At 43.3% G+C, this 11029-nt stretch overlaps 1 long non-coding RNA gene across 3 annotated transcripts; it reads right to left on the bottom strand.

The window, feature by feature from the left end:
• Positions 1–266: 266 nt before the first annotated feature.
• Positions 267–2214, bottom strand: LOC121886140. Of its 3 annotated transcripts, none has more exons than XR_006092680.1 (2): positions 2133–2214; positions 267–736 (listed from the first exon to the last, which is right to left on the bottom strand). It is a non-coding gene; the product is annotated as an uncharacterized LOC121886140 (long non-coding RNA). The 3 variants fall into 3 exon arrangements; XR_006092678.1 differs by lacking the exon at positions 2133–2214 and adding an exon at positions 1287–1717 and having other exon boundaries at positions 267–739; XR_006092679.1 differs by lacking the exon at positions 2133–2214 and adding an exon at positions 1287–1717.
• Between the last annotated feature and the right edge of the window lie 8815 nt (positions 2215–11029).

Here is an 11029-nt window from a genome sequence, read left to right as displayed (position 1 = left end):
TTTCAGTTGTAAATGTTAATACATGGAATTTATTCAGCTTTTTTCCAGGAGGTCAGAGGTCAAACGGTTCATTGGAGAGGTCTTTCTGATGAACTTAATGAACTTTTAATGAACCCTTTAATAAGGGTGACTTCTTAAGACGTGAAACCCTTAAAAGAAATATTTCTTTTTCATTCTTGAAAGGGCGGATCTGAGACTGATAACACGTGAACAGACAGCATGTGATCTTTTGGCCTCTTAAAAAAAGGAAAGAAAAAAACATTTTTAAATGTCTTACACCTCTATAGAGCAACAACCAACCTACATTTCCCAGAATGAATAAGACTATTCATTGTTATTGAAGAACTGCAACTCTGTCCTCAACATGTAAATGAGACATTTTGAGTTAAAATGTTACTTAAAGAGGTTATGACCATCTCTACTCTTGTCATTTACCTCAAACTGTGTAGTGTGGTCATGGTGTGAAGAAGCTTTAGTGAATCATTGCTCTGACATACTGTAGCAGCGTTCTCTCAGTGTGTAAAACTGCCATCATCGTGGCTGTGGAGGATTGCACATTTGTGACGTGGTATGGCAAATTTGGGAGTCATACAGTATGTTGAAGAATGGGAAGTGGTGCTTCTCTCTCTTTTCATCTCTTCCCACTGCCTTTAGGCTGGCTGATCCATCTGTCAGCCCCTGCAGAATGGCCCTGCAACCCCCAACTGAGCCAGAAAGGATAAATGTTGTCACATCCCTGCTTAGGAGAGGGAAAGAGAAATAGAGAGAGACAAGAGGGACGACAAGGCCCATGTTAGACACATCAGCATATCACATCTGGATTGTTTTGGGCTATATCGCAGTAAATCTGGGTGTCACAGCATTTTCAGCCATGGCGTCCTGTCACAGAAAGAAAGAGGGAAGGAGCAAACAGGGTGAGGTAAGCTGGGTGATACAAGGTCAGCCTTTGGAGTTGTTGATTTGCTGCTGAATGACAAATGGACAGAACAGTTTCAGCCAAGAGAGAGGACCAAAAACAAGGGCTGTGTGGCTGTTCATATGTAACGTCACCTGCAAACAAAGGGTTCCTTGTCACTACAGTATACAGTATATTTCTGTGGATAATGCCACAGCATTGTGAACAAGCGAAAACACACACGCGCGCAGGCTCACTCCGCCTCGGGCAGGCAAAAGCTATAAATCAAACAAATAGCATCACAGCCTGGCGAAGGAAGCATTCCAACAGATAAAATGCTCTCCCACACAACAAAGCCACACTCACTGCGTAATTAATTGCAACAAATTACCTCTTCCTCTCCCTGTCGGCCCCCACCTCGCCTCTTTTACGGCACTGACAAGCGCGCTACACGCTCCTGCGCGCTTGTGTTTACGGATGTGTATGCGCACGCTGCGCACGCTTCAGCGCGCTTCATGGCACCGGTGCATACACACACACACACACGCACACACGCACACACACACACATACACACACACTCGGCCTGCACCCTTCATAAGTGCTTTAATGTGGCTTATTGCAGTGTGCTGTCCCCTTAGCCGTGGAAATATTCGCTTGACGGATGTGCTTTGTCGCCGGCGCTCCCCGGCGGAGGGCGGCTGTCAGGGAGGAGATGATAACATTAACAGGGAGGCAAGGCGATGACAAATGCCTGTTATCAGCGAACGAGGCCGGTGACAAATCGAACGGCGGCGCCCAGGCAGCCCCGGCGCGGCGTAATAAAAAAGAAGATGGATGGCACACCCGGGCAGGGCCCGCGTTAATGCGATTTCCACTGCTCTCCCTGACTCCCAATTAAGGCTGGGAGGGGAGGGAGGGGTGGGGGAGGATGAGGGAGAGAGATGTGGAGAGCGCAGGAGAGAGGAGACAGACTGTGTGTCTTGTGGATGAGAGTGTTAGAGAATGGAGGGGATGGTTAGGGGAGGGAGGACTGAGGTGGAGGTGAGAGGAAAGGGTGATGGGGTTGAAATTTTGGGGGCAAGAGGTAGAAAAAAAGGCAGAGTAGGACAGATGCAACAGCATAAGAAGAGGATAGATAGGTGACCGAAACAAAGTGGAGGAACAACAACAGAACATGCATCTTTAATCGTCTACAGAGCCCATCTTGCTCCCTCCTTCTCCTGTCTTTTACTCACATCTCAATCAGGGCCATGTCTCAGAGGTATAGGGTTGTTCTGTGTCTCTGCGGCCAGGTGGAACATCATTAGAGTCTTTCAAACGGCGACAGAAATGAACCCCCCACCCCCACCCCTTCCACCCTACCTCTCTCTTTACTCTTAGATTATGAAATGTCTGAGCAAATTCTTGCAGAAGCTCCTCGATTCGTAGTATCAGGTGTGTCAGCGCTGGATCGAAAAGCAAGAAAAAAAAAAGAGGTCCTGCATGCTGCTGCGGTTTCCTATTGGCTCAGGATTCAAGGGCTGCTTCCTAAATCAGCTCTTATAAAAACAGATCTGACAGACAGCCTATGGCTTATACTGTAGGCAGACAGAGCTATAGAGATGAGCTATGACTCTGTCCAGGATGACTGTTCCAACTAATCCTGTCCAAGGACCCAGATGTTATCTCTTGCTAAAAGGATCAGCGCAGGATATTGAGAAATCGCCTGAGGATGAGGGGGCACCTGTGCCCGAATACCCAGGGGCTGCTGTTTTGTCACTCTGACAGTGTTTTATAAAAGGCTGAGGAAGCTCAGAAGGCTGCACAGGCGAGCCCATATATCTCCCGCTATTACATCCAGGCTAGGAAGAGAGGGTTGAAATGACAATGAAATATTGCCCCGGCTCAAAGGGAGAAAAAGAACAGGGTCTAAAGAGGGACGACGGAGTCTCCTCGGGAGCCTGCAGGGGCTGTGCTCCAAATCGGAGACAGATGCACAGCAGTCCCAGACACTAACCCGCATTACACTGCAAGCGCAGAGAGGTGAAAAGGAGAAGATATGTGGTTCAGAGTGGGGAGTCCTTAGAGGGAACAGCCTCTGTGCCTTTGCTGATATTAGTCTGAAAGAACAAGGAGAAATTAGAGGCCTGCAGGGGAAGCAGCAGCAGGAAAGGAAGGAAGGGAGGGAGGGGGGTAAAAGTCCAAACTCGAGCGGTGCGTCTCAGAAAAGGACCCCTGCACCATTAAGTTGTCAAGTGGACGGGGAGGCCCGAAATATGACTTGGAGTTATTGCTGGGGCTTGAGCTGATGATATAAGAATTACAGTACATGGATCATAGCCGGATCGATAGGTAGACAAAGTCATTATGGAGGGGCTAGAGTTCAATGCCTCCCCGGGGCTGCGAGCGGGGACAGAAGGCTTATATTTATCACCATGGCAATATGTAACGCACACAACACACAGGTGGGTGGCTGTGTGGTTATAGTTTGCTTGTTGCTCTTATTTCCAAAGCTATCTGTTCCGGCTGTATTGATTATTTAAGTCGTCTGGGTGCAGGAACGTACCTCGGCGTCTGTGTCTTGACCTGGCATTTTGTCAACACCGTTTGCACCCTGTGAAGGACGCCCATATACGTGTTTGTGTGTGTTTACAGGTAAGCTAAATGCCCCAGCACTCAACAGAGATCATTTGTCCTTCTTTGCTCTCTGTCTTTGCAGCAAAGGGAAGCAGAGGGATGGGGAGCATGAGCAGGGCAGCATCGATCCTCTCTGTGCCGAGAGAAATTAGGCATGAAATTAAAGCTCCCATCAAAGGCCAGGGCCGGCGCTGTCACCTGATCCAGCACTATTTATACTCCCAGGAGATGATGATGATGTCTCCATCACACTGATGATAACAGGACAGAGAGGAGAGAGAGAGAGAGAGAGAGAGAGAGAGAGAGAGGTGGAGGTGGTGAAAGAGAGTCTCTCCCCGCCATCCATGGTGCCACTGACCTGCCATCATTTATACTGCCAGGGCTCAAGTGCAAGGTTAGCGCCAGCCTGAGCCCCCATAAATCACTGCTCTGCTGGACGGAGAGAGGCCGGGGTCGACGCCTCTCGCAGCCAACCTCTGCTGATGAGAGAGTATTTATAGATCAGGAAGGAGAGAGGGAGGAAGGGAGGGAAGGAGGGAGGAATAGACAGGATGTGTGTCTAAGTAGCTTATAAAGAAGTGTGTGAACAGTAATACAGCAAATATTTATCTAAATGCCACCAAATCCGCTTTTAGTGTTGATTGCATGACACGCTTTAACACATTGGCTGTTTCTCTGCAGTGATGTTTAGTCATTTAGCACAAAGCTGTCACAGTGTTGTAAAGAGAACAGGAGACAGTAGGGGGAGCCCATTAACCACACATCAGACCCTATATGTTATAGAGGGAGCACTACTTGTTGAGTTTGTTGCATCCTTTGCTCTCGCACACTTGCTTTAAACAGCAAAATTACTTGTCATATAAGTTGTAACCCGTAACTAAAAGGTGGAAACTGGACAGTCAACCTGCAGGTCAGTAACACATCAAAATGATCAGAAGTTCAAAACGTCCATATCAAATTCACAGTTTCAGTCACATTCTGTCCCTGCCAAGAGCACAGTGTTGTGACAACAGTACAGTGGGCTCAGCATGGTGCTGTAATGACCAGTGGCCAAAGATCGTGCAGGCTAAACGCTGGTTATGGTGAACCACAAGATGACTGGTTGTCCCTCAGTCTCACTTTTGTCTCTTCGGCTCTATGCTGCTCTGGCTCGATGCTGCAGCGTCCACCTCTCCAGCAAAAATAAACTGTGGCACTGTGCCAGATTTTGAAGAAAGAATCGCTTAAAAAGATGGTTTTCAGGATCGCTGCTGATCCTATCAGGGCTCATATGTGGTGTGATAATGGTTCGAAAGTTGAGTTAGTATTTTGTACAGTGGTGGATAACTGAAAAGATGTGATAATTAGGGTAATTTTGATTCATGTGCAGAGTGTGTAAACAGGGTCAACAGTAGCCTGGAGGTCAGAGAAGAAAGCTTGTTATTGGTTCATCTCCAAACTGCCTGGGAAAATGTTTCAGAAAGTGTGTGAATACCTCTATCTTAGCTACTGTTGAGTTCCCAATGAGCCCAGTGGAGATTCTCAAAGGGGAACAATGTACAGTATGTTTGGTTGTGTAACTCTAAATAACTAAGTATATTTACTAAAGCACTGTACAGTTTTAGAATATAATATTTCACTACATTTCAGAGGGGGATATTAAACATTTGACTCCACTACTTCTGCTTTCCACAGCGTTAGTCGCCTTGCATAATAAAGCTTAATATGTAAAACACAAGAATGGCTCATATACTGTATACTGCATCATTCAAACTAGACAATATGGCAAATTGTCCAGAATTTTTCAAATATCACTGTTTTCCATATAATTTAGACTGAAATAATGTCTGTGTTGCAAGTTTGTTTTTGTACCCAAAGTCAGGGCTTGATTTGTAGGAATAAATGCTGAGACGATCATTCAGTTAATTGTTAAGTTGATTGACAGTAAAGAAATTAGTCATCGGATTAATCATTTGAGCGATTTAGGAAAATTGGCAAATATTTGCTGGTTTTAGCTTCTCAAATGTGAGTATTTGCCACCTTTCACATAATTATGTCATTATAAATTGAATGCTGTTGGTCAGACACAACAAGCTACTTGTAGACGTCAGCTTGGGCTCTGAGAAATTATAATGAGTTTTTTCTTGCTATTTCATACCATTTTAGATGCTAAACAATTAATCGATTAACTGAATAACAATTGTGGTTTATTGGTAATTAAAATAAGCATTAATTGCAGCCCTAGTAAGGATTGATTTATTACAGTTTGTTAAGTAATTTCTTGGGCTTTCATGGAGGAAATGTGCAAAACTCCTTCAGCACCAGACACACAAAGTTCTTACATATTAGCACCAGGTACTACAGGTATTACAGGAGAATGTATTGATAATGATGCATTGCCAAAGGAACAAAGAAATTTCTTCATGATATACATGCACTTTCACTTTTGATACTTTAGAACACTTTATTATAAATTCTAGTTGAATGCAGAGCTTTTTACCTTAAATAAGGGATGGGGACATTGTGGTATTAAAGTGATAGATAACCTTATTGAAAAAATGTAATGTAAAATAAATCATCAGCTTATTTTAAAATCTTAAATGTCAGCATTAGTGTCTGTTAGTTGCATTGGTTGCATAAGATTCACCCACATAAATACAGCAATGACAAATTTCTCTGCACCTAAACTCTGATATTCTAATGAATTCACTTTCACAATCACAAGACCCCCACCCCCCCCTCCCCACTCCCCCACCCCAACCCTGCACTTACCCCCGTCTCCCATTACAATCTCCCCACCCAAATACCCCCTCTCAGGAGATGAAGGTCAGCATGGCAGATAGGAGGGGTGTTTGATCGATAAGCACCACCCTCCCCTCAGCCCACTGACAGCTCCTGTCAAGTATCCAGCAGGACTCGTATCAAATGGATCAACCCTTTACCCCCCTCCGCCCCACCCAGCACCCCCTCCCACTTTAAAGGAGAACTGTCACTAACTGCCACTGTCACATACCAGTCAGGTGCTTTCAACGCACTGATAATGTGCCAAGGAATTTAACCAGGACTGTTATCCCAACTGTAAGAGGGAGAATGTGTGTGTGTGTGTGTGTGTGTGTGTGTATGTGTGTGAGGAGGCGAGCTATTGAAAGTTAGCCTGTATCCTCTATGCGTGTGTGTGTGTGTGTGTACGCCCTTCCTGACCCCATTTGTAAACCTGCAGGGATTGCTGCTGCTTATCATTTCAGCTCAAGCTGCAAAAGAAGAGGATTCATCTGGAAAATGATGACAAAAAGGATGCTAGAGGGTTTCAACTTCTTTTTTTTTTTAAACTTTTTTTGTGGCCAAAGACTATTCTTTTTTATGAAATAAGTTAGTGTCTGGGCCCAAACCTGCAAGAAATCATCATATCTGGAAAAAACTAACCAGTTGAGATGAGTTATGAGGCTGGAAACCTATACTTTCAGGTTTTTTTCAGTGACTTCTTGTTAAAAGAGACCTGCTACTCTCCGTTTTTCACCAGAGGAGAGGTGCTCCTCACTGACCCGCATCACAGATGTTGGAGGTGGAGGAGTCCCTTTGTGTGAAGTCTGAGAAACCTGTGTTTGTGTGTCCTACACCCGCCATAAGGCCGCATTCTTAGGTGCTTAACACATCGACGACTGTGTCCTTAAACTGAGACACAGCAAAGCAGGGCTGCACAGAGTGGTGTATATGTGTTTGTGTGTCTTAAGGGGGGGTGGGGGTGGAGTGGGGAGGTTTAAAGGGGTGACAAGGAGATAGTGTCGCTGATTGACACGTGAAGAGCGACAAAAAAAAATGCTCCCCTTTGGAATGCGACAATCTCCCAGCATCCCATGTTGCTCTGCGTCCGACAGTGAATTGTTAAAAGCATTCCTGGCAGTTGGGGTGAGGGTGAAAAGAGGGTGAAAGGAGACGGTCTGGTGCTAAAAGAGGAGTTTGTTTACCCCTAAAGAGGATGAACCGTATCCTTACAGCCTTGCAGCATAATAACCTATAAAAGATAAAGATGGAGAGGGAAGAAGGGATGAACTTGATGGAGATTTTCCTACTTATTCTGCGGTATCTCTACAATTCCGTCTAGTATTGACATTTTGTGAAAAACACAAAAATCCTAGCTTCCATTGGTTTTCATCCTTTCTCTTTTAAAGAAAGTCAACCCTACATTCTGTATTTTAACTGAGGACAGAGGTTCAAAATAGGCTTGGTGGTCCCTGAGCTCCTGTGGTCACGCACACACACACACTCATACACACACACACACACCCCCAACCCCCCTTCACCCCACCATCCCAAACCCACCCACTGAGCCAGGGAAGGTGGTGGTCGCGCTATGAGGCGAGGTCCGTTTGGAGCGGCAGGTTAAACCGACCACACGACAGGGGCAAAAGGCCCTCGCTTACAAGGTCTAATTGGTTCCACAGGTTTGCAGACTACAGAGGAAAGAGGGGGAGGGGGGAGAAGGGGAGAGTAACAGCAGGCAGAGAGATAGATAAATGGGAGGAGGAGAGAGAGGAAGATACAGGAAGGAGGGACCAGGCGGAGGAAGAGATCGACGGATAGAAAATTAGATTAAATAGATCGAAAATACAGAAAAGAGACGAAGAGAGGCAGAGAGGGATGAAGGAAGAGGGGAAGGGAGAGATGGAGAGGTGGAATAGGAGGACAGAGAGAGGAGCAGAGGGGTCCTGTTTCCATGATGAAATTGTTGGATTTTACTGCGACTTTTACTGCATTAGTGAGACTGGGTTAGTTTGGGAGAGTTGGAGGATTAGGATGGTCGCTTTCAATCCCAGGTGGATCAATAAAACAGTGATCACATGACATAATGCTATAGATAGATTACCTCACATCTACAGTATGCGGTATAGTTTTATTTTTGTTTGTCAGTAGTGTTTTAAAGCCTATTCAGGAAGTGACACATTAAAATACAATGGCATGGTGGTATGTATACACAGAAAAGGAGGCATGCTAATAAAACTGGACCTGAGGATGAAACTACGACTATGTGTTTATTTTCCATCCTTCTAAGAGCAATGATAAAATTAGCTCGAACACAGATGAAAAAGACATGTCTGTAAGGAGATATTTGATAACAATTTGCCTTAAAATAATGTAGTAATAATATAGTACTGTACCAAACTTTGTAAAACAGGTGTGTAACCAAGAAAGGAAAAAGTACATGCAGTATGATACTATAAGTAACTTAATAAACAATACTGTATATTAAGGGATAGGTTCACAATTTGTCCAACAGTCAGATGTCCATATGCGCAATGAAACAGGTTTTTCTTGCTGTAATGATTCCTCCTGTTCATACAGATCATTAGAAGATCTCCAAATACGCTTACAACACCAATGAAGGGGGGACAAAATCCACTGTCCTCATTTTGTTCAAAAATGTACTTAAAAGTTTATCTGAAGCTAATATGATGCTATAGCAGTTACTTAATTCAAGGGAATATCTTCCAAAGTTATTGTCTTTTTAGAATAAAATTCCCTCTTTTTCCCCCAGACAGTGTTTCCCTGTTGATGGATGCAGTGGATGGATAGCAACAAAAACTGGGCATTTAGCACTAAAAAAGACAACTTTGAAAGATATCTACTTTATGTGACAAATTTGGACGGCTGAAGCCTGATAGTAGCTTCGGATAAACTTTTAAACTGTGGACTTTGTCCCCCACCACTTACATTGCACATGTTGTTCACACTGTTCAACGGCCAGTGTGAACAAGAGGAATGATTACAGCAAGAAAATTCAGTTTTGAATGTTCATTTGAACACCTGACTGTTGTTTCAAGACAGACATAAAAAGTTGTGAACCTGTCCATTAAGAAGCATCTGCGTTTGTACTGATGCTCTTCATGCTTCCTGTGCAACACAGACTTATGTGCTGTCCAGTTACAATCCCTGAAGTGATAAGTTGTTTTTTTTGTGATCACATGTCAATCCCAAAAGGGGAAATTGTTTTTTTAACTTGCCCCTCACCACAGGGAGGTCAGAGAGCAGGGTCAGAAACGGTCTTTGGAGCCGACAGTCCAATAGTTGTTGTCATGGAGGTTTGAACAGAAGGTAAATTTGTCTGCAAATCCATTTTGCTTAATTGGACTTGGAGTTCTATCAAAATTTCACATAACGTCTTTGGGGTTCTGCCTTCTCAGAGGGACGATTTAATATTTAATGTAAAAACATGGCAGAAAATGGTTATTATAACTTCCAGAACTTACTGTAACCCAATGAATGCGGCACACAGGCTGAATATTTTATTCCTAATCTAAAACATCTCATAACTTTAATCTGTAAGGAGATACAAAGCTTTAAGAGCAAACATAAACAGTCTCTGAGGCAAAGCCCATTTTGCCTATTATCTGGTATATTATAAGTTGGATTTATATTATCTGGTAATTTACAGTCTATGTGACAATGAACAAGTCAACTCTCCCAGCCAGAAACCACAGAACAAAGCCTGAAAGCTGTGATGCCATTGAGAAGTAAAATCTGGAACTGCTCAGCAGATGAAGGAGTGACTTTGCGAGTCCTCAGAGTATTTATTTCTTTTTATACCCCGACGAGCTTTAGTCTGTATTATTGGTAGTTATGGACCAGAAAATGGTATTCCCAGAAAAATCACCCTGGGTGCTGTCACACCGCAGGAAATCTTACAAGTAATTTAATCTAGTTAGGACTCTTAAAATATTATTTTTCTTAAAAAGAGGGTTGAAAAAAAATCTGCCAGTGGGGAAAAGTAATTTAACATATTTCCAATACAAATAGAAAATACTTCAAATTTCTTGAGGAAATATCTTGAAGAGTTTCCTTAATAAATGGAAGTATCTTTGATACTACTGGAGCAATCTGCTTTGTTTTATGGAAGAATATTGTTTCTTATTCCAACTAAATTTCCGAGACACGTGATACTAGGCAAGGAATAAGTGGGATAACCTAACTCTCTATTTCACTTGTTTTAAGAAAAATATGATGTCCGTATTAAGATAAACACTTTTTTTGTCATTGCAGACACCTTCACCATCTTGCATAGTTTATTCTTTTATGGAGCAGGTCCAATTTTACATCTCTATGACATATGTCCTCGACCGTCTAGACCATAGTAATAACACATATAAATTCCTAAAGTGACTGGCATTCCCATTTGATGTAAAGTGATCTGCTGTGTGCTTGCCAGGACTGAGTGAACAAGATCACTAACACCATCCCTGTTATACGGTCAGATGAAGAACTCACTAAGATGTAATACTCTAAATCCTTGTGCTTCTGTACATGATACTGCAGATGTATAAATGTCATGACAGGTACTAATGTCATTTCCACATAAAAACACATGAAGCTCCTCATTCCTACATTTGTCCCATCACTAAACAAACAATCCCAACCCCTTTTTTTTGTCATTTTGTCATCTCTAAAGCTGCGAAAAGCCCATTTTCTAAGCGTGCACTCCTTCAGTCAAGTCGGAGTACAGCTGCAGTCAAGTCATGTCATGAATAAACTATTATGGTCCAGA

Source organism: Thunnus maccoyii, chromosome 2, assembly GCF_910596095.1.
Source record: "Thunnus maccoyii chromosome 2, fThuMac1.1, whole genome shotgun sequence".
Classification (NCBI taxonomy): domain Eukaryota; kingdom Metazoa; phylum Chordata; class Actinopteri; order Scombriformes; family Scombridae; genus Thunnus; species Thunnus maccoyii.
Note: the sequence above shows the minus strand (reverse complement) of the source record. Positions and strands in the feature narration are given on the sequence as shown.